The sequence below is a fragment of the Rutidosis leptorrhynchoides genome, chromosome 7 (assembly GCF_046630445.1).
Source record: "Rutidosis leptorrhynchoides isolate AG116_Rl617_1_P2 chromosome 7, CSIRO_AGI_Rlap_v1, whole genome shotgun sequence".
Lineage (NCBI taxonomy): Eukaryota > Viridiplantae > Streptophyta > Magnoliopsida > Asterales > Asteraceae > Rutidosis > Rutidosis leptorrhynchoides.
The window spans coordinates 304646822-304669227 of NC_092339.1; the positions used below are offsets into that span (position 1 = coordinate 304646822).

At 32.1% G+C, this 22406-nt stretch overlaps 1 non-coding gene across 1 annotated transcript; it reads left to right on the plus strand.

Moving 5' to 3' along the window:
* The first annotated feature begins 11263 nt into the window (after positions 1-11263).
* Positions 11264-11370, plus strand: LOC139860772 (small nucleolar RNA R71). The gene has a single exon (XR_011763393.1). It is a non-coding gene; the product is annotated as a small nucleolar RNA R71 (small nucleolar RNA).
* The last annotated feature ends 11036 nt before the right edge of the window (positions 11371-22406 follow it).

Consider the following 22406-nt stretch of genomic DNA (forward strand, 5'->3'; position numbering starts at 1 on the left):
CTGGGGAGAGCCAAATTTGGTTGTTTTCTTCTGCCGACGTTTATTTAAATATAATATAATATATATATTAATTTTAAGAATTAATTATATATTATATTATATTCATATGCATAGTTGACTTGTAATTTTTAGTCCGTTGCGTCGAGCGTTGAGAGTTGACTCTGGTCCCGGTTCCGGATTTTCGAACGTCCTTGCGAATAATTTAATATCTTGTACTTTGCGTTTTGAATCTTGTACTCTTGTAATTTTGAAACATTTCTTATCAATAATTGGAACCTCATTGATTGTATTTTGTACTTTTGAGCTTTTTGGTCGTTTGCGTCTTCAATTCGTCGAATCTTCCTTTTGTCTTCACCTTTTATTATTTAAACGAATATCACTTGTAAATAGAACAATTGCAACTAAAAGTTTGTCTTTCTTGAGGAATAATGCTATGAAATATATGTTCGTTTTTAGCATTATCAAATATTCTCACACTTGAGCGTTGCTTGTCCTCAAGCAATATAGTCTTGAAATACAAGAATCACTTCTTTATTCTTCACACTTTGTACATCAGTGATTTCTTTACGGCGGTATAAACAATGGTAGTAACGATATGGTTTACAGTCCCACATGACTATAAAAATTTAGATCCATTAAGAAAATTGGATCTTTATGAAAACATTTGATCTTTTGAAAATTAAATCTAGCTTTTACCCTAGATAAGTTTTCCGAAATAACCCTTCACCGGTATTTGCAAATTCTTTTTTTTTGTGGGTTTGGTGGGTTTTAGATTTGAAAATTTTGGCTCAAAACTTATGGTTTTGTGTCACCCACTTGCTAACCTTGTATTAGGAAAGCAACACGTCCAGTATACTTGCTCCGTATATTACCTTTCGGTAAACTACCGTCCGGTTGTAAAGGAAAGCGTTGAACAAGCAACTGTTAAGGCAATGTCCCCTGACATGCTTTTGATTATGGTCTATAACGTGTCGGACGCAATTACTATCCTTTGTAAGAGCAATAGTAAAGCTCACCCTTATAATTTTTCGGTCTGGCACAAGGTCCTGTCTTTGACCATGCTATGCAACCACCGTTCTTACGATTGACACCCGATTTGGTTCAGATGACCTAATGAATTCCAGATGAATTCCTAGGATTTTACGTTCAATGGTAATGAACGCATTGAAAATGGGTTTTCAGAAAACAAATCGGTTTGTAATTTTGATCAAAATATTTTCTTGTTCAAGCTCGAGTTTAGATATCATTGAGTTCCATGAGTTTGTAATTCTCAATCTTTAAGGTCAATCTCTAGGATTGAGTAATATCAGGCTTAAAAGCTGATTTTTGATCTTTTAAGGAGATAATCCTTTCTGGGGATCTGATTCATTAGTCTTATCAAGCTAATTTGCACGGTGCCCCCCCCCCATTGTACGAGATAAATCCTTCTCATGGTTAGGATAAATCTGACCACTTGGCGACCCTGTTTTATGCTGAGGTTCGTGGATTTCCTGCTGATTTTAGTGATGACTTTTCTAGGTTTTTCGTCAACCTACAGCTGGTCTGGACGACAACTTCATGACCTAAATCAAGAAGCGCGTGTCTTTTTCGGAAGATTTTACTTCCTTTTAATGATGGAATTGATTCATCGTGTAGATCCATCTTTTCTTTTCTTTCATCGGGTAAAACAGTTAATTATCGTCCAAAACAAAAGTATTTTCAATTATTTGTACAAAAATATGTGATATATATTTTGAATAACTCGGTGAAAATTTCCCACACTTGGCTTTTATTTTCCTTTTTATTATCCACTATTCCATTTTAAATGAATTTTAACATTTTGGTTTGTTTCTCAATTTATGTCCTTTCCGAGGTAACAATAATTTCGGTGTTAACACCTAGTTTTATCGTTCATAAATATGTATAAACATGATTTTGAGTTCATTTAATTGAAAATTTTGAAAATTTTTACTAGAATTGGGTAGTCAGTATATAAGACTAGGGCTGTTCTTTATTATCAGAGAGCACTAGATTCTAATACAACTACTACTTTACTAGTATTTCTAATGGTAACCAAGTGTATAAAGTAAAAATTTTAAAATCCGAAAGAATTTAACCCCTTCCCACACTTAAGATCTTGCAATGCCCTCATTTGCAAGAAATCAGTAACAATTTAAATTATTGAGGGTGATTAGCGTAAAAATGATTAAATTTTACCAAAGTTTCCAAACATATTGGCGTTTGTTTTCTGAATGATAAATGGTGCATATCATTTGTTCATTCCGTCTGTTGTTACATCACATTTATTTGTCATCTTGTCGTCAAAATTAGTAGCTTTTGCTGAACTTAATGCCAGTCTTTGAAAATGCGCTGTTTTACCCTGTTTTATACAATTTACAATATACATACATACAAATATAAACATGCATGGCAATTTGAAATGGGACTTAATATCCCACTTTAAAATCCTAAATGTGAAATATTAGTACACAATAATAATAAAAATGATAAAGATTACATAAGTATTTTCAATAACATAAGTTTAAACATGAATAAGTAAAAAGATAGAAACATAAAAATCATATAAATAACCAAATGGAACTAAATCAGTCTGGATATGGGTTCCAGTTCATCTCATCAGGTGGGTTCCATTGTTGGTTATAGGTGTTCTGATAGGCTTGGTTATAGTCATACCGGTTAAAGGGTGGTCGGATATCGGGGCTGTTTGGCGGAAAATGAGCAAGTCGAGTAGGTACATAGTTATTTGGTACCTGATATGATAGCTGGCTCTTGATTTGGTGCTGATGAACTAACCAGCTATCGTGTTGGTGTCGCCTATAATCCTCGTATACTCGCTCGGAGTTCCACTGCTCATACATACTATGTCTGGCCGCGTTCGTCATTGCTTCCTCATCTATACGAACGTGGACGTCAAGAATAGCATCTCGAAAGACATCCCTAATGTCTTCCGCCTCCTCCATTTCCTCGTCTGAGCCTCTCTCTACCTGAGGATGAGATCCCTCATAGGGTACTGCCTGGTTACGTCTACTTTTCAATGCCTTAGCACCCACATAAACTTTCAATCCTAAGGGCTCAACCTGTTCTCTACAAAGCTGTAATGGACCTCCTTGGTTCCTATCAACACCTAAATACTCTCCAATGAGAGTAACAAAAATACCTCCTCCTATTATACTCCCGTCCTGCATTCCCTCTACCATTTTAGATAAATAAAAAGCAACACAGTAAGGGATATTGACAAAGATTCTAGGATCCCGAATACACTTTAGGTAGAATAAATCATGTAAGGTAATTTTTTCTTTATTGTGACCTCTCTGTGTAATCGAGTTAGCCAAAAATCTATGAATAATACGAAGCTCAGCTATGTCAATATGTGTATAGGAGTGTCCTCCTGCTCGTGTAAAAACATCAAAATGTGACATACGCCTCCAAATGGCGTCAGCGTCAAAGTTACTATCTACCCTTTCACCATAATGAATCAAATTTGTACAATCGGGTAATAGCAACTCACCAGGAGTATATATCTGTAAGGCCCTGGCCATGTCCAGCATGGACATTCTGTACATCCTACTGCCAAGGATAAACCTAAGAAATCTTCTATGATCTATTCTAACTATATTTGTATCAATTGATACAGTACTCATCAACTCAACACACCATTCCTTATATACAGGTCTCCGAATGGTGAAAAGACGTTCCCAATCTGTAAAAGAAGAACTGCCATACCTTTGAACTAAAAGCTGTCTAACACGGTCAGCTAGATGGACCGTTTCCAAAGGAACCCAATCGATTACCCTTGGCACCTCTACATTTTTTGTTACCAATTTGAATTTGTTCCTTTGATATGTCTCGTAATCTCTCCATCTCCTATCAAATCTCAGATTAGGATGCAGAGTGTGCTCAGGAATCGTTGGGAATTCTACTGGTGGCCTCATTGGGAATACTATGAATTCATCAACAAACTGTACCGGATCATAATAAGGTATGTGCTGATCAGGCTGTTGTTGTGGTTCTTGTTCGTGTTGCATTTCTGGTTCTGGTTCTGGTGCTGGTGCTGGTCGTCTAGATGATGATGCTCCTGAACCTCCAGTTTCGGCTTTCTGCAAAACACATTAAACACAAAATTTGTGCATCCAAATATGCATTAGTGTTAGCAAAATAACAACTTAAAACAATCACTATAACATGTTAAATCAAAATTAAACTTATACACATTTTCACAATTTTTCACAATTCTACACTTCTCAAATAAGCACATATTAAAATGTATACAAAGTTCATAAGCATTTAACTCAAATAACATGTCAAAATAGTCATTACTAGTAATTAAACAAGTCTCAAATGGCAAATATATCAAATTAATCAAGTTCATGAATTTTGGACTTAAAAAGTCCACTTTAATCTCTAAAAATCATGTTTAGGATCAATGTTTGGATCATTTAACTGTCTAAACATGTTACACTACTCAATTTAGCAATAATTCATGACAAAAATTGGCCATAACCTGTTTATATCAAAAAACCCCAAATTGTTCAAGAACACAAACCCTAGATTTCTAAAAATTTTGAAGTTTTTGGCTTCAAATCATGTTAAATAGCATCAATCTAGGTTATACATGCATAAAATACTAACAATTTAACACTAATTACACTAGAAATTAACAAAATTGCATTAGGTAAAAAAATTGGTAATTATCACAAAAACTAGGAATTTATAGAGTTTAGGGGTGTAATTTTTACCATTTTGCTGAAGAATGAGAATTTAGGCATGATTAGAGCAAGAAAAATAACGAATTACGGTGGAAAAATGATGAAATTTGGTGAAGATTTGAGAGAGTTTCGTTTTTGTGTGTGTGTGTTGTGGTGAGGAAGACAGACTCGCTGTCTGTATGTATCAGGCCAGATTTTTGCCTCCATGCGATCGCATGGAGGTATAAGGTGATTCCCATGCGATCGCATGGGTACCCGGCTACAGTGTTTTGACCTTTTTTTTTTTAAACCTTATACTTTATAAAACTTATAATTAATTAAATTTTAAAAAGTTGTTTTCCTTTAGGAGCGAGGGTGTTTCAGATCGATGTCCTAATCCGTCCCTCGACAAAATTTTAAAATTTGTCAAATCAAAGCGTGGTTTTAAAAGTAAAGATTTTTGGGTTTTTTAATGTTTTTGACATACTTTAATTCAATAAGATTAAAAATAATGATAATAAAAGTTCTCGTCCCTCCCTCGGGTAAAGCAATTTCGGTTCAACGACCTAGTCTTCAACTCAAGACGAATTTTAAAAATCATATTTTTAACTTAGCGAAATAAAGTAAATTTTTGTTTTTAAATTCCCACCAAACTTAAATAAAAAAAATTCATAAAATTAAAAATTCACACCAAACTTAATTAAAAATTCATATTATAAATTTACACCAAACTTAAATTTAAATTTATTAATTTTTCAAATATTGACAAACTTAAATATATTGATTTTACAAAGTTCAAAATATTAATTTAATTTTTAAATATTAATTTTAAAAACATGGTAAAAAATAAAATTAAAAATCTTTTTGGCTTTTATCCCACTTTAATCAATCAAATATTATCAAAAATATACGCCCCTCTTTTCGGTAAAGTAATTTCGGTTCCATGACCTAATTTAACTCATGATGAATTTTTGAAATATTTTGGGTTGATTGATTAAAGATATTTATACCTTAAGAATAAACGTTAAATTTCGCAGTGATGTAATAAATTTTTGTATGATATCAATAATTTCGGTCGCCAAACCTAATTTTATTCAATACCAATTTAATACTTTATAGCGAACAAATTAGCGTTTATTATCAAAAGGTTAAAAATAAAAAATAAAAACAGTACAGACTTACCTGTGAGATAGTATTCTTAGTGATATGATCTATCCCATTCATAAGATAGTCGGTTTAATTGATTTTCCATGGCTACATAGGCGTAACCTCGAGCATTCAGTGTTTTTTCTTCTAAACATATCAACGGTCCGTCTCTGCATAAAGTAACAAATTCGGTGTTTGAATAGGTTTGATTATTTGAACATTTACCTCCATGTGACCATTTTCCGCATTTGTGACATCTTTCTAGGTGTCGTGCTCTTCTTTTCGCTGCGGATTTTGATTTTCCTTTACCAAATTGTAACTTATTATCTTCGCATCTGGATTCTTTTCTTACTCCGTCCAATCTTTCTCTGATTACTGATATTATTTCACTTGGAAGTGTGTCATTATTACGTTTAGTGATCAAAGCGTGTAGCATTAGACCATGGTTTAGTTCACATGCAGTCTTCATTTCCTAAAAACCTAAAAAAAAAAAAATTCAGAATGGGGGGAGAAGACTAGTTCTTTAGGGTCTGCTAGGGAAAGACCATTCGGGTTCCATTTTCGAGAACTACACGAAAACAGAAAATCTAACTCTAACAGAAATACATATTATCCCTTAAAGACTTGATTCTCCTCACACTTAGTTAGCTGTGGTATCGAAATTGTGATTAACTTCATTGTCGATTACCATCGGACTATCTATGTAATGTTTAACTCTGTGACCATTAACTTTAAATTCAATTCCATTTGAATTTATTAATTCTATCGTTCCGTATGGGAAAACTCTTTTGACTATGAATGGTCCAGACCATCTCGATTTCAATTTTCCAGGAAATAGCTTGAATCGTGAATTGAAAAGAAGAACTCTGTCTCCTTCTTTAAATTCTTTTGAACTTCTGATTCTTTTATCATGCCATTTCTTCGTTCTTTCCTTATAGATTAACGAATTTTCATATGCTTCTTGTCTTAATTCTTCTAATCCGTTTAGGTGACTTAATAGTAGACGTCCAACTTCATGTAAATCAAGATTACATGTCTTCAAAGCCCAAAATGCTTTGGGTTCAATTTCTACTGGAAGATGACATGCTTTTCCGTAGACGAGTTTAAAAGGTGTGGTTCCAATTGGAGTTTTGTAGGCTGTTCTAAAAGCCCAGAGTGCATCCTCCAATATAATGGACCATTCCTTCGGATTTGATCCTACGGTTTTCTCTAGAATACGTTTTAAAGCTCGGTTGGTATTTTCAACTTGTCCACTTGTTTGTGGATGATATGCGGTGGAGATTTTATGAGTTACTCCATATCTTTTGAGAACTTTCTCAAGTTGATTGTTACAGAAATGAGTACCCCGATCATTTATTAAAGCTTTCGGTGTTCCAAACCTTGCAAAAAGACGTTTTAAAAAGTTGACTACAACTCGTGCATCGTTAGTTGGGAGAGCTTGTGCTTCCGCCCATTTAGATACATAATCAATGGCAACGAGAATGTAGAGATTATTATGAGATTTTGGAAATGGACCCATAAAGTCAATACCCCAAATGTCAAATACTTCACATACTTGAATGACATTTTGTGGCATTTCATCACGTTGACTTATTTTTCCGGCCCTTTGACAAGCATCACAGGATTTGCAAAGAAGGTGAGCGTCTTTGTAAATTGTAGGCCAATAGAATCCAGCATCATAAACTTTTCTTGCTGTTAGTTGAGGCCCATAATGCCCTCCTGTTGGTCCTGTGTGACAATGGTTTAAAATTTTACTAGCTTCATCTCCGAATACACATCGGCGTATTATTCCATCGGGACAACTTTTAAACAGATGTGGATCTTCCCAGAAATAGTGTTTTATATCACTAAAGAATTTCTTTCGTTTTTGGTACGATAATCCTTTTTCAAGGAATCCACATACTAAGTAGTTTGCATAGTCTGCAAACCATGGAATTTCATTATAATCTATTTTCAATAGATATTCATCATGAAAGTTGTCTTGTATGGCCGATTCATTTAGAACTTCTAATTCGGGATTTTCAAGACGAGAAAGATGATTAGCGGCGAGATTTTCTGCTCCTCTTTTATCTCGGATTTCAATATCGAACTCTTGTAAGGGTAAGATCCAACGAATTAATCTTGGTTTGGCATCTTGTTTCGAAAATAGGTATCTAAGAGCAGAATGGTCGGTATAGACCACCGTTTTTGCTAGAACGAGATATGATCGAAATTTGTCAAAAGCAAAGACAATAGCAAGGAGTTCTTTTTGAGTAGTTGTGTAATTAGTTTGTGCTCCTTGTAACGTCTTACTAGCATAATATATAGGTTGAAATCGTTTTTCAATCCTTTGTCCTAAAACGGCTCCCATTGCAAAATCACTTGCATCGCACATAAGTTCAAACGGTAGATTCCAATTTGGTGTTATCATGATCGACGCATTTGTGAGTTTCTCTTTAAGAATATTAAAAGATTTGATGCATTCATCTGAAAAGATGAATAGAGCATCTTTTTCTAGGAGTTTATTCATAGGAGTGGCAATTTTAGAAAAATATTTTATGAAACGTCGGTAAAAACCGGCATGCCCTAGAAAACTCCTAACTCCTCTAACATTGGTGGGATGTGGAAGTTTAGCAATTACATCTACTTTAGCTCTATCCACTTCAATTCCTTCCTTTGAAATTTTATGACCAAGAACGATGCCTTCTTTAACCATGAAATGGCATTTCTCCCAATTAAGTACTAGATTTGATTTTTCGCATCTAATAAGCATTCGTTCCAGATTAACTAGACATGATTCAAATGTATCACCGAAAACTGAAAAGTCATCCATGAAAACTTCCATGCATTCTTCTATCATGTAGTGAAAAATCGCCATCATGCACCTTTGAAAGGTTGCAGGGGCGTTGCAAAGTCCAAATGGCATGCGTTTGTAAGCAAAAGTACCATAAGGGCACGTGAATGTGATTTTTTCTTGGTCTTCGGGTGCTATTAGAATTTGAAAATATCCGGAAAACCCATCTAGAAAACAATAGTAACTGTTTCCGGCTAATCTTTCCAACATTTGATCAATAAAAGGTAAGGGAAAGTGATCTTTTCTGGTGGCGTCATTTAATTTTCTATAATCAATACACACATGCCATCCTGTTACAGTCCTAGTAGGAATAAGCTTATTTTTCTCATTTGTGATGACAGTCATGCCACCCTTCTTAGGCACGCATTGAACGGGGCTTACTCATGGACTATCAGAAATTGGATAAATTAAACCTGCATCTAGCAGTTTAATAATTTATTTTTTAACTACATCTTGCATATTAGGATTTAGTCTTCGTTGGCGTTGCACATACGTTTTATGACCTTCTTCCATAAGGATTTTATGTGTGCCATACGAAGGACTTATTCCTTTAATATCATGAATCTTCCATGCAATGGCTGGTTTATGAGCTTTCAACACAGAAATGAGTTGTGATTTCTCATTTTCAGTAAGAGAAGACGATGTTATTACAGGTAATTCAGATTCACTATGTAAATAAGCGTATTCCAAATGGTTTGGAAGTGGTTTTAACTCTAATTTCGGAGGTTCTTCTATCGATGATTTATATCGATATCTGTCTTCTTCTTTTAGCATTTGAATTTCTTCTGTTGTTGGTTCATATCCATTAGCCATTAGTGTAGCTAACATTTCAGCTTCATCAATTGGTTCAGTTCCTTCTCCTAAAGAACATTCTCCTGTTTCTTGTAATTCTGGAAATTCTTCTAATAATTCTGCATGTGAATCTATAGTTTGGATATAATAACATGTATCATCTGCAGATTGCGGTTGTTGCATTGCTCTATCAACTGAAAAGGTAACACTCTCGTCCTCTATACTTAGGGTCAGTTTCTTACCCAACACATCTATCATTGCTTTAGCCGTGTTTAAGAATGGTCTTCCTAATATGAGAGGAACTTGAGAATCTTCTTCCATGTCTAGAACAACAAAATCTACTGAAAATACTAAAGTACCAACTTTAACTAGCATGTTCTCTATTATCCCTCTAGGATATTTTATTGATCTATTGGCTAGTTGTATACTTATTCTGGTTGGTTTCAATTCTCCAAGGTCTAGTTTAGTGTATTGTGAATACGGCATTAGATTTATACTAGCACCTAAGTCTGCCAATGCTTCTATTGAACTAAGACTACCCAGAAAACATGGAATTGTGAAACTTCCTGGATCAGATAGTTTTTCTGGTATCTTATTCAACAGCACTGCTGAACAATTAGCATTCATAGTAACAGCCGAGAGTTCTTCCATTTTCTTTCTATTCGTGATTAGATCTTTCAGAAATTTAGCATATCTAGGCATTCCTGAAATCACATCAATGAAAGGAAGATTTACATTTATCTGTTTAAACATATCCAAGAATTTGGATTGCTCGACTTCAAGTTTTTCTTTTTTCATTTTACTCGGGTAAGGAAGTGGTGGTTGGTATGGTTTAACATAAGGTTTAGCCTTAACTATGTTATCTTCATTAACCTTTTCAACTACCGGTTCTTTTTTCTTATCTTGATCAGGTTGTGGTTCTTGTGGAGTAGGAATAGCTTCATCAGAAGTTACAGATATTTCAGGTGGTTTAAGTGTTGTACCACTTCTTGTGGTAATGGCTTTAGCTGTTTCATTCCGGGAGTTAGCATTTGTATCACTAGGTAAACTTCCCGGTTTTCTTTCACCTATTAACCTTGCTAGGTTACTTACTTCTTGTTCCAAATTTTGAATAGAAGCTTGTTGATTTCTAAATGCTTGAGCATTTTGTTCATTGGTTTGTTTTTGAGATGTGAAAAACTGCGTTTGAGTTTCAACTAGCTTCGTCATCATATCTTCTAAATTCGGCTTTTTATCATCGGTTTGTGGTGGTTTGTTTTGAAAATTAGGTCTTTGCTGATTGTAAGTATTATTGGATACTTGTTGATTGCTAGGACCTTGTTGGTTGTTGTATAGAACATTTCGGTTATAATTCTGGTTTTGATTGTAAATCGGTCTTGGCGGTTGATAATTATTCTAATAATTATTTCCAGGCCTTTGGTTTATGTATTAAATATTCTCTCTTTGTTCTATTGTTAATTCAATACTGAGACAATCTTTTGTCAAATGTGGTCCTCCACACTGCTCACAACTAATTTGTATTGAGTGGATATCTTTAGTCATCTTTTCCATTCGTCTCTCGACAGCATCTATCTTTGCGGAAATGGAATCTAAGTCATGGCTAGAATCAGCTCTAGCTGCTTTAGATGATCTAACAATATCTTTTTCTTGGTGCCACTCATGTGATTGGGAAGCAGTGTTATCAATAATTTTGTAAGCATCAGTTTCTGTTTTCTTCATAATAGAACCACCAGCTGCTATATCGATGTCTTTCCTTGTAGTGATGTCGCATCCTTGGTAGAATATTTGTACTATTTGACAGGTGTCTAAACCATGTTGAGGACATCCGCTTAATAATTTTCCAAATCTAGTCCACGCCTCATATAGAGTTTCATTCGGTTTCTGTGTGAACGTAACAATTTCTCCTTGAAGTCTTACGGCTTTAGATGCCGAAAAGAATTGTTTAAGAAATTTTTCAACTAAAACATCTCATGTATCAATCGCCCCTTCAGGTAACGATTCCAACCAATCTTTGGCTTCTCCCTTTAAAGTCCAGGGAAATAACATGAGATATATCTGTTCATCCTCCACTTCTCGGATTTTAAATAGTGTGCAGATCTTATTAAAGGTACGAAGATGTTCATTTGGATCTTCCTTCGGCGCACCACTAAATTGGCATTGATTAGTCACCATGTATAGAATTTGTCCTTTGATTTCATAATCTGGCGCATTAATGTCAGGATGAGTAATTGCGTGACCTTGGCCAGTGCGTTTAGCTCTCATTCGGTCTTCCATACTTAAAGGTTCCAGATTCTCCATAATTGAATTTGTTGAATCTGAATCACTAGAGGATTCTGATTTAATGGTTCGTTCCTCAACAATCTCTGTTTGAATGATTGGTGGCTCCGGAGGAAAATCTAATGGTTCAGGATCTATGAATTATCCCTGAATATTCTCCGGATTCTCAATTGTGAGGTCGGGTTCAAAAAATGGATTATCGGAAATTTGACTTGGAGTACTTGGTCGACTGGATGACGATTCTAAAGGAAAATCAACGGCGGTAATATTTGTTAAATGTCTTGATCTAGTTACAGGTGGTGAACGTACAAAAGGTGGTGAACGTCTTGCTCGGTGCATTCACTGAATATCCTATTAGTTTTTAAAAGGAAAGAAAAATTATATAAGTTATCCAATTAATAGACTTTTCTGATTTTGCCCACGTTTCGAATAGCCAAAAGATGCAGCAGAGGGGCAGGATTCGTTTGGTCTCAATATAATTGAGGACTGTTTGGCTCCAATAACCCGGTCCACATACAAATCCAACTATTACTACGAACCAGAAAATTTTGATATCTATCAATTTAACCACTTAAAATAAATTTTCGTAATTTTAAGAAATTTTAGATAAGAAGTAGAATAAAAATCTATGTCCTAGAAACTAGAATAGCGAGAAATAAGAAAGAAAAAGAGCGCGTCGAAAAAGGAAAGAAACAGAGAATGACTATAAAACTTAAAAACACTCGACTAACCCAACCTTATTACTACCACTAACTTAAAATTATAATCGCAAATTGAGATTACTAATTGGACAGATAATTGATACATAGGTAAAAGGTGTCTAAAAATATTAAAGCTTACAAGTAAAACTATATCCCAAATGGAAATAACTTAAAAAGGTACTAAAACTTAAAAAGACGTCGCAAAATTCTAAAGCACTTTAATCTTAGTCTAATGAAAAAGCACTTAAGGGATTTTACGGCAAAGTCTAAAAATCTAAATAAAAAAAAAATAACTATGGCAAAAACTATGAATTAATAACTAAATACGAGCGAAAAATACAAATATTACGCTAAAAACAAATAAAAAGGGACAAAATATAAAAATATACTAATAGTTGTAAAAATTACAATTTTTATAAAAATATTATTTTTATATTATTTATTTTATAAAACTATTAATTTTATAAATTAATTAAATTAATTAAACTTAAATAATACAAAATAGTAAAATTAAAACTTAAATATTATAATAATACAACCCTAATTAGGGTTTGTTTAATAATAATAATAATTACCCGTAATAAATGCTGGCTGCAGCCAACTGTGGCGTGTCAGACGGGCTCATGCGATCGCATGAGTCCTAAGCTACCCGGCCATGCGATCGCATGGGCTAGGGTTTCGGGCCACAGAGTGGGCTACTACAGTACCGGACTCGAGTTTTAATATATTTTTTTTTTATTTTCTGTTTTTGCTGTAAAATATATTTATAAAATATATTTATAAATTAAATAAAACTTATATTTTTACAAACTAAAAAATAGAAATAAAGAAACTTTATAAAACTTAAATATTTACCAAACTCTTAAAAATATTTATATTTTTGTTTTTTTTTATATTTTTGAATATTTAAAACGTATTTTTACAAAAGCGTATTTTTTATAAAAGTAAACTAAAAAGAAAAATCTTTTTTTATATATATTAGCGTTGCGCTTCCGGCTTTTAAGCTAGATTGTCCCCGGCAGCGGCGCCAAAAATACTTGACGTTAAAGCTAAGGGGTATAAAATACTATTAATTTTACTAGGAAATACTATTAAATACGATACAATTTTACACAAGATATTTATTTATTTATAGAACGGATATACTTAAACCTTGCTACAACACTTATAGGCAGTGTACCTAATCGTACAGTAGTGTAGTTTTTAGTAAGTCCGGTTCGTTCCACAGGGAAAATCTTTAAACAAAGCTTAACACTATATTAGTTTAAATTTATAAAAATACAAATATATATAAGTAATATTATTATTATAAAGGGGGGTTTTTATGACAACCCAGAAATTTCCAACCAAATTTAAACTTTAATCTTTATATGTTTCCGACACAATAAGCAATATTTGTTAAGTTAAATTTCAAGAATTTTAAACTATGTTCATACATTCATTCAACCTCGACCAAGTTCCAACGATTCACGAACCATTAAACGAATATGATTATATATGTATATGTGTATATATATTATAACTTGAAACGTAAACGAAATATTAGATTAAATAATTTATATGATTGTATCTGTTTCAAAATGTTTATCAATCGAATTAGAAGATAAGATCAACTGATTGAATTATCAGATATATTAAATTATGATTACAAGTCTCTGTTGAAAGGCCCACGTTGATTTGAGAAATCTTTCCATTTTAACAATATTCGGAAAATGGTAAAGTAATTTATAAATAAGAACAAATTGTCAATCATTGAGAACTAGACAAAGGATAGTGGAAGATTGAATCTCATAAAGACTCGATTGATCTATTTAGTTTCAAACGTACAAAAACGTTTTCAGTTTAAAAAGAACTTTATTATTAAAACGTATATAACTTTTATAAATATCTAGAACCACTTTTGACAACTCATTACTTAACTAGTATGATAAAGATAACGATATTTATATTTTATTTTATTAAATATATATAACTATTTAAATTAATATTATATATATTTATACGCGTATAATACGTACATAGTTTTATACTTTTACTATACTTAAACTTTACCTTTACTTTATTTTTACTTTACTTTAATTTTAATAATTCACTTTAATAATTCATACTTTAATAATTTATACTTTAATAATTCACTTTAATAATTCATACTTTAATAATTCACTTTAATAATTCATACTTTAATAATTCACTTTAATAATTCATACTTTAATAATTCATTTTAATAATTCAAAAATCTATTATAAATAGAATTCAATAGGTTTCATTATTTCATAGAAACTTGAAAATATTTTTCTCTAAACTCTCTCAATCGATTTACATATATATATTTACTCCGTATTATTTCAAGATATTATTAGTATACATAAAATATTACAACGGAGTGTTGTCCGAGTGATTTCGAAATTGTTTTTCGAGTAGGATAGGATTAAGGAAATTATAGGTTATAGCTATGGAGGTGATTGAGTATGGTTCATGGGTATGCTCGTGAGGTCAATATAGTGTTTATCATTTCCGTTGCGTCTACGTACCTTTCCTGCAATATTGAATCTCAATATTGATACGTGAGTACCCATAATTTAACTTTTACATACTAATAATGTATCCCTGACTAGTGCTCGAGTATTTAGGATTATGCATGCTTGTACTTTTGATATTGCCCTTAGACAGGTTAGGTTGAATCTTGAATTAGTTACACTTGCGGTTGAGATAAGGTATAAGATATGCATGTCCTTGGAAAGCTAGCGAAAAATTAAGAACTTTTCCTTTAGATATCGAATGGTTTCGATGAACGGATTAGAAGTTATAATCAATTGAATTTTCGATATTTTTATTAAAAATGATTATTATTATCGTCGTTTTTATCGTCGTTCTAGTTTTATCTTATTATTATCATTATTATTATCTTTATCAATAAAACGGATTTATCATTAAAAATTGTTTTTTTTTCTATCGTTATTATCGTTAAAGTTATAATTAGTATTATTATTATTATTATCCAATTATCATTATTATTATTATTATTATTATTATTATTATTATTATTATTATTATTATTATTATTATTATTATTATTATTATTATTATTATTATTATTATTATTATTATTATTATTATTATTATTATTATTATTAGTATTAGTATTATTATTATCATTATTAATATATATATATCATTATTTAAAAATGGTTATTTTTATTATTATTATTACTATATTATCATTAAGATAACTATTAGTATTATCGTTAATAATATTATAGTAACTATCATTATTAATATTAGTGTAATTAAAACAAATAATTGTAACACCTAAATATTTTGATTACTATTATTATCATTATTATGAACACGATATAAAAGACGATTAAAAGCTATTAAACGAAACGATTAGGAAATAATGAGTAAGAGTATCATGATGAAATTAAAATATTATAAGATATTAATTTAGATAAAATTATCGTTCTTATTATTTTTATCATTACTATTATTATTAAAAGTATCGTTAGTATTAAAACTATCATTTTAACAAAAATTATCATTTTAATAGAAATGTCATTGTTACTATAAAATATCATTATTATTATTATTTTAAATAGAATTATTATTTTAAAGATAATATTAAAAATTATCGTAAATATTAAAGTTATCATAATTAGAATTATCGTTTTATCATAATGTCATCTTAGTAATTATAAATATTGATATTTTTATAATAATAATTATTATTACAAAATAATACAACTTTTACTTACTATCATTATAGATATTATTTTATAAAATAAATATGTGATACAAACATATTTTACTACGTGTAATAACTTACTTTAATAATACCTATCATATTATCTTTATGATATTAAATGAACCCTATAAATTTTATTACTTAATATATATAAAAGTATATTTTATTATATAAATTTAATATAAAATTTTATTTATTAATAAAAAAATTATATTATTTACTCTAATAAATCTTTTTAAAATATTTAAAAATATAAAACGACGATATTTAAACTATATATTAATCATGTATAGATTTTTAGAAATTATTTTGAGTCAAATTTACTTTTGTTGACTTTTGCATATTAGTCTCGAGCATTAGGATTGTGGTACACTATGACTTGACCTAATTTTTTAGACAAATATTGACCAACATATAAATATATATAATTAATTTAGGTTCGTGAATCCGAGGCCAACCTTGCACTTGTTCAATGACGTTATATGTATTTTTACTACGAAATACAGTATGGTGAGTTTCATTTGCCTTTTTACCCTTTATATTTTTGGGCTGAGAATACATGCGCAACTTTTATAAATGTTTTACGAAATAGACACAAGTACGTGAAACTACATTCTATGGTTGAATTATCGAAATTGAATATGCCCCTTTTTATTAAGTCTGGTAATCTAAGAATTAGGGAACAGACACCCTAATTGACGCGAATCCTAAAGATAGATCTATTGGGCCTAACAAATCCCATCCAAAGTACCGATGCTTTAGTACTTCGAAATTTATATCATGTCCGAAGGAGGATCTCGGAATGATAGGGGATATTCTTATATGTATCTAGTTAATGTCGGTTACCAGGTATTCACCATATGAATGATTATTTTTGTCTCTATGCATGGGATGTATATTTATGAGAACTGAAAATGAAATTCTTGTGGTCTATTAAAATGATGGAAATAAATGATTATGATAAACTAATGAACTCACCAACCTTTTGGTTGACACTTTAAAGCATGTTTATTCTCAGGTGTTAAAGAAATCTTCCGCTGTGCATTTGCTCATTTTAAAGATATTACTTGGAGTCTTTCATAGCATATTTTGAAGAACGTTGCATTCGAGTCATTGAGTTCATCAAAGATTATTATTAAATCAATTTATAGTTGGATAGTGGATATTATGAAATGGTATGCATGCCTGTCAATTTTCGATGTAAAGAAAGTTTGTCTTTTAAAAATGAATGCAATGTTTGTAAAATGTATCATATAGAGGTCAAATACCTCGCAATGTAATCAACTATTGTGAATCGTTTATAATGTATATGAACGGGTCCTTTCAGTTGGTATCAGAGCGGTGGTCTTAGCGAACCAGGTCGGCATTAGTGTGTCTAACTGATAAGTCGATAGGATGCATTAGTGAGTCTGGACTTCGACCGTATCTGCATGTCAAAAGTTTTGCTTATCATTTTGTGTCGAAAATTAACTACTTATCATCCTCATAAAATTACCTGCTTATCATTTTTAGTCTAAGACACGTCTTGCTGTATTGATTGCATGAATAGTGTATAGACAAAAATTCATATCTTAGCATATCTGCTAAATCATATCTTATCGTATCTGTTACTTTAAACTTTGCCTGACATATCCCGCAAAGTCCTCCGTAATCTACGAAATCTTTTGATCTATATATATATATATATATATATATATATATATATATATATATATATATATATATATATATATATATATATATATATATATATATATATTCTATGTAATTAGAATACCATCCGTTAGCCAAAATCATTTCATATCGAAAAAAAAAATCCTTTATCCAATTGTACGAAATGGAATTCGTCATCAGTTCAAGTCACTCAGATTTCGAAATGGAATCCCATTCAAGCTCCGAAAGCAGTGTGACCGGAATAGATCAACCAATCAGTCATCACCTATTCTGGATGAATTGGGGATGGGTTCGTAGCCTCCTCAATCATTGGAGACAAGAAGAAGGTGATCCCTTCCATCCACCACATTGCCCTCTTGATGAAGAACCTGAAGCACTTACCGGCGAACCTGTCCGAAACACCATTTTCTCGCTCATTTCCAGAGTATCTCATCACGATTATATATTACATCAAATTTTAGATTTTATTTATCCGCTCGTCCGAACCGACAATCACCCCGGTGTAATAGAAGAAGTCAACGAGCTTCGCGCTCGGGTAGTGGCTTTGGAGAATATGGTGCAGAGATTACAAACACCAGCAGCAGCATCAGCAGCATAACCAGTACCACCATCATCAACACCAACAGTACCATTACCACCTCCAACCACAACCGCGTCGTAAACCTCAACTTCACAATCTGTCCCACGAGCATCAACGTCATACGCACCATAGATACCAAGGAGTACCAACAACAATAACTGACGAAGTATTAATTCATAACTTCATTGGAGAAACATTCCGCGGCGATTATGTAATCTCTAAAGTCTTAGAGATTATCTAATCTAGCCCTAACCATAAATCAGTTAAGCGAACCAAAATGATGGAAGGAAGAGTAGAAACCCTGACAAAAATGGTGTGTGATTAACAAGCTAAACTTGCTTTACCAACAACATCAATAGTACCATCAGCGTTACCAGCATCGTCAGTACAGTCAACATCCGAATCAACAACACCGATAACATCACAAACTCCGTCAGTTCAAGAATCACTGTGGACATCATTACGAATCAATAACGTTTATATTGTATCAATGAGTTATGAAGAATTAACTCATTTCCTCTGAAGAAATTATATGTATATTATATATATATATATATATATATATATATATATATATATATATATATATATATATATATATATATATATATATATATATATATATATATTGAAATAAATCTTTCAGTGCTAAGATATTGTGTGTGAATCTTAACTACTCGGTTAATTCATATTACAAATATGCAATAATGTACGTCCTTCGGCCGCAACTTAACCAGCGTTAACTATAATCTCTGTCGGAATTCAACAAATTCCAATTCATAATAAATCAAGTATATATTTGATTTTACACTTTCATCATCAATGTACCCGAAACTTTTCAGATAACATCATTCGTACTTTGCGAAATTCACAAGAATTCCACGAACCGAACACCATACATCAACAAATAATGAAGTATTGATTCATAATTTCAATGTCATTAAAGAAATACTGCGTAAAAGTTATGTACTTTTTAAAGCCTTTAGGGATTATTCAATTCTAGTTTCAACCGTAAATTAAATGAGTTTAATTTAACATTAACTCATTAAATCTATGTTACATCTGAAGAAAATATACATATATATATTTTCATAAAGACTGTAATAAAATTCTTTTGTACAAAATATTAATTGTGAAATTTTTTTAACGGGTAGGTAATACCCGAGAGATATATAAATTCACAATTAATATGTTACATTCTTCGAATCTGATTCAGCAAATCATCCATTATACTCCCTACTTTCACAACAATATACATTTTTTTTATAGAAATCAAAACAACCATACTCATTCAAAATTTAATTACATATTCTGATTTTGAAATCTCAAAATTTAACTTGAGATATGACCAAAATCATCACTCTTAGATCCTTACATCTTTCATAAGCTATATTTTGACTTCAAAACTGTGTTAGAACATCAAATGTATGTTAACGATTACAATCTGTGTTCAAACCCTTCGAAAATTTCTGAAGACACTTCGAATGATGAGCAATCGAGATGATGATCCAACCACATGTTACCCACAGTTATGTACCCGAAAAACTCTTGAAACCAAAGTAAAAGTTTAAACAACGTATCCGCGTCAGATTCTTTGGCATTTATTAGCAAAAATAACTTTGCGACTCCTATTCAAAGTAGCCAGTTTTGTCACAGCTCCAGCAAGTCAACTTCGACTTTTCAGTCAGACTAACCTTATTATAACCTTGAGATATACACCATCGTTACCAGGGAACCTTTTACATTCCACCATATTATTAGCAGATGTACCAACAACTTCATTACCCTTTGACTTTAGCCTCTCCAAAAAGTCATCATAATCATTCATTGAAACCCCATCATTTACTCATTCGCATCTTGTAATCAGAATTGCCATACGAATCATTGGGAATTAGCAATCAGTATTTTGAAATCTTGCAGCATGTCTGCGCCAACAGTTATATGTGTATATATAACGTCTATCTTCTGGACTTAATTTGAATGTGAAGTTTCTGAAAAACACTCCGAACTACGAATTGGTTCTCCGAAAATGGAAAAAATGCTGATGAAGCAGCAAAAACTATAAACGACTTTAAATGGTAAAAGCTGGATGATAATGATGAAGTGTGCTGGCAAAGCGCAGAAAAAGAGAAGTTTTGGAACTGGAAAACGGATTGAGCAAAGTAGGAAGGAGGCTGTGGACAAATTACAAAGACTGAACCTGACTTTAAAGGATCCAAATGATTCAGTACCTACTGAAGTCATTAACAAATACCTTGCTCCTAACTCTAAACCCCTGCGGATAATATTCTTCATCATCCTCTGATATTAGAAATTCTAAAATATCATCATATCTTTCATTATAAATATCCTCCATATTTCTGAAGATATTTTCTTAATTTTTCTTATTTGAAATCATTTACCTCTTCGCGCTATCTGTATTACATCATAAAAGAAACTATTTTAGTTTCTAAATTCTGAAAGATTCAAGTTTAAAATAGGAATATTTTGAAGTAGTGTTGAGAACTAAAGCATTAATTAGTATAATATAATGACAATTGATCAATGTGACTATATTACAGTAAGTCATGCTGAGTTTCTAAATGGAACGTGATGATTCACAGATCATAACATCATCATGTGCCATGTTATACGACTCTTGTATTCTATTTAACCTCTAAAATATCAAGAAAATATTTCTTGATGATTCGGCCTTTTCCAAGGTATTCTAGTAATTTGACAAGTCAAGATCGTGCCATCACAATTTCCTTCCTAGAACATTAACAATGTTCATTCCGAAATTCATATCTGTGAATTCTGGACCATTACAAGCGGTGCTTAATCGCAAGAAGAAGAAACGAAAGGACAAAACTCCGAAATAGAAATTGGGGTATAAATTGCAGCAAATAAAAGAGAGCATTAACTGTGAATGATAATGATTATAGAAGACAGAAGCAGAGACTTTGAAATATAAGGGAACATATAAAGCTCAACGACAAACCAGAAATTATAAACCATATATCGATGCATATAGTAATATAAAGACACGGGAGAACTAGAAACACTATAAACCCAAGAGTATAGTAGAAGTAGTAGATTCTTCCGGCGGTAGATGAAAAAGAAGAATGACCGATATGAAAGTTAAAAGTATATCGAGAATCAGAGCTGGATGGAGCATATTGATGAATACTTTAAAATATGAGTTGAGGGGGAAAGAATAGAAGGTGATGAAACATGACTAGGAACTTAGAAATCAACAGATTTAACTCACACAATGGCAGAATAAGTGAATCAAACCCTCTAGTGAATAGGTTAAGTTTTTTTTTTGATTAATTTAGTCAAACCACAACTAAATCAAGTGTGATTAGATCAACACCTAGAGCTATTATTCACCACATGGGTGATTTGGACTGAGAGAGAATCGGAGGAGCTCACTAGATCTGAGTGTGTGTAACAAATAAGAGGCTTAACCTAAAATGAAGAACATAAGACTTTATATACCCCTGCTGTTGACTCACCCATACGATTCATTCATCACACGTACGAGTTGGCTTCATCAGCCGTACGGGTGATCACTCACTCGTGTCTTCTCATTTAGGTTGTAATTGTGACTTAGCTCAGCATCAACCGTGCGTATGAGCCTGTTAGCCGTACTAGTGAGGCTTCACTCGTACGTCTGACTAAGTCTAACATAGTCAAACATCTAAATCTCGTTCCTGCAGTTCCTGTAACCACATACAAACACAGGATAATAATGAGCAATCATGGTGGCCTGTAAACTGTTGTACCTGCAATGGACGTGGGTAGATGTCTAGGGACTTGCATAAAATGCATCAACAGAAGGTGTGAGTTGTAAGGAAACGAAGGAGGTGAATTTATAAGAAAATCTCCGACAGAATAATTAAAATGGACGATCGCATTTAAAGCGGATCCTAATTTCCTTGATTACTAGAGAGTCAAATCTTATTAAGAAGATTTTCTTCAAATCCCTTGAAAT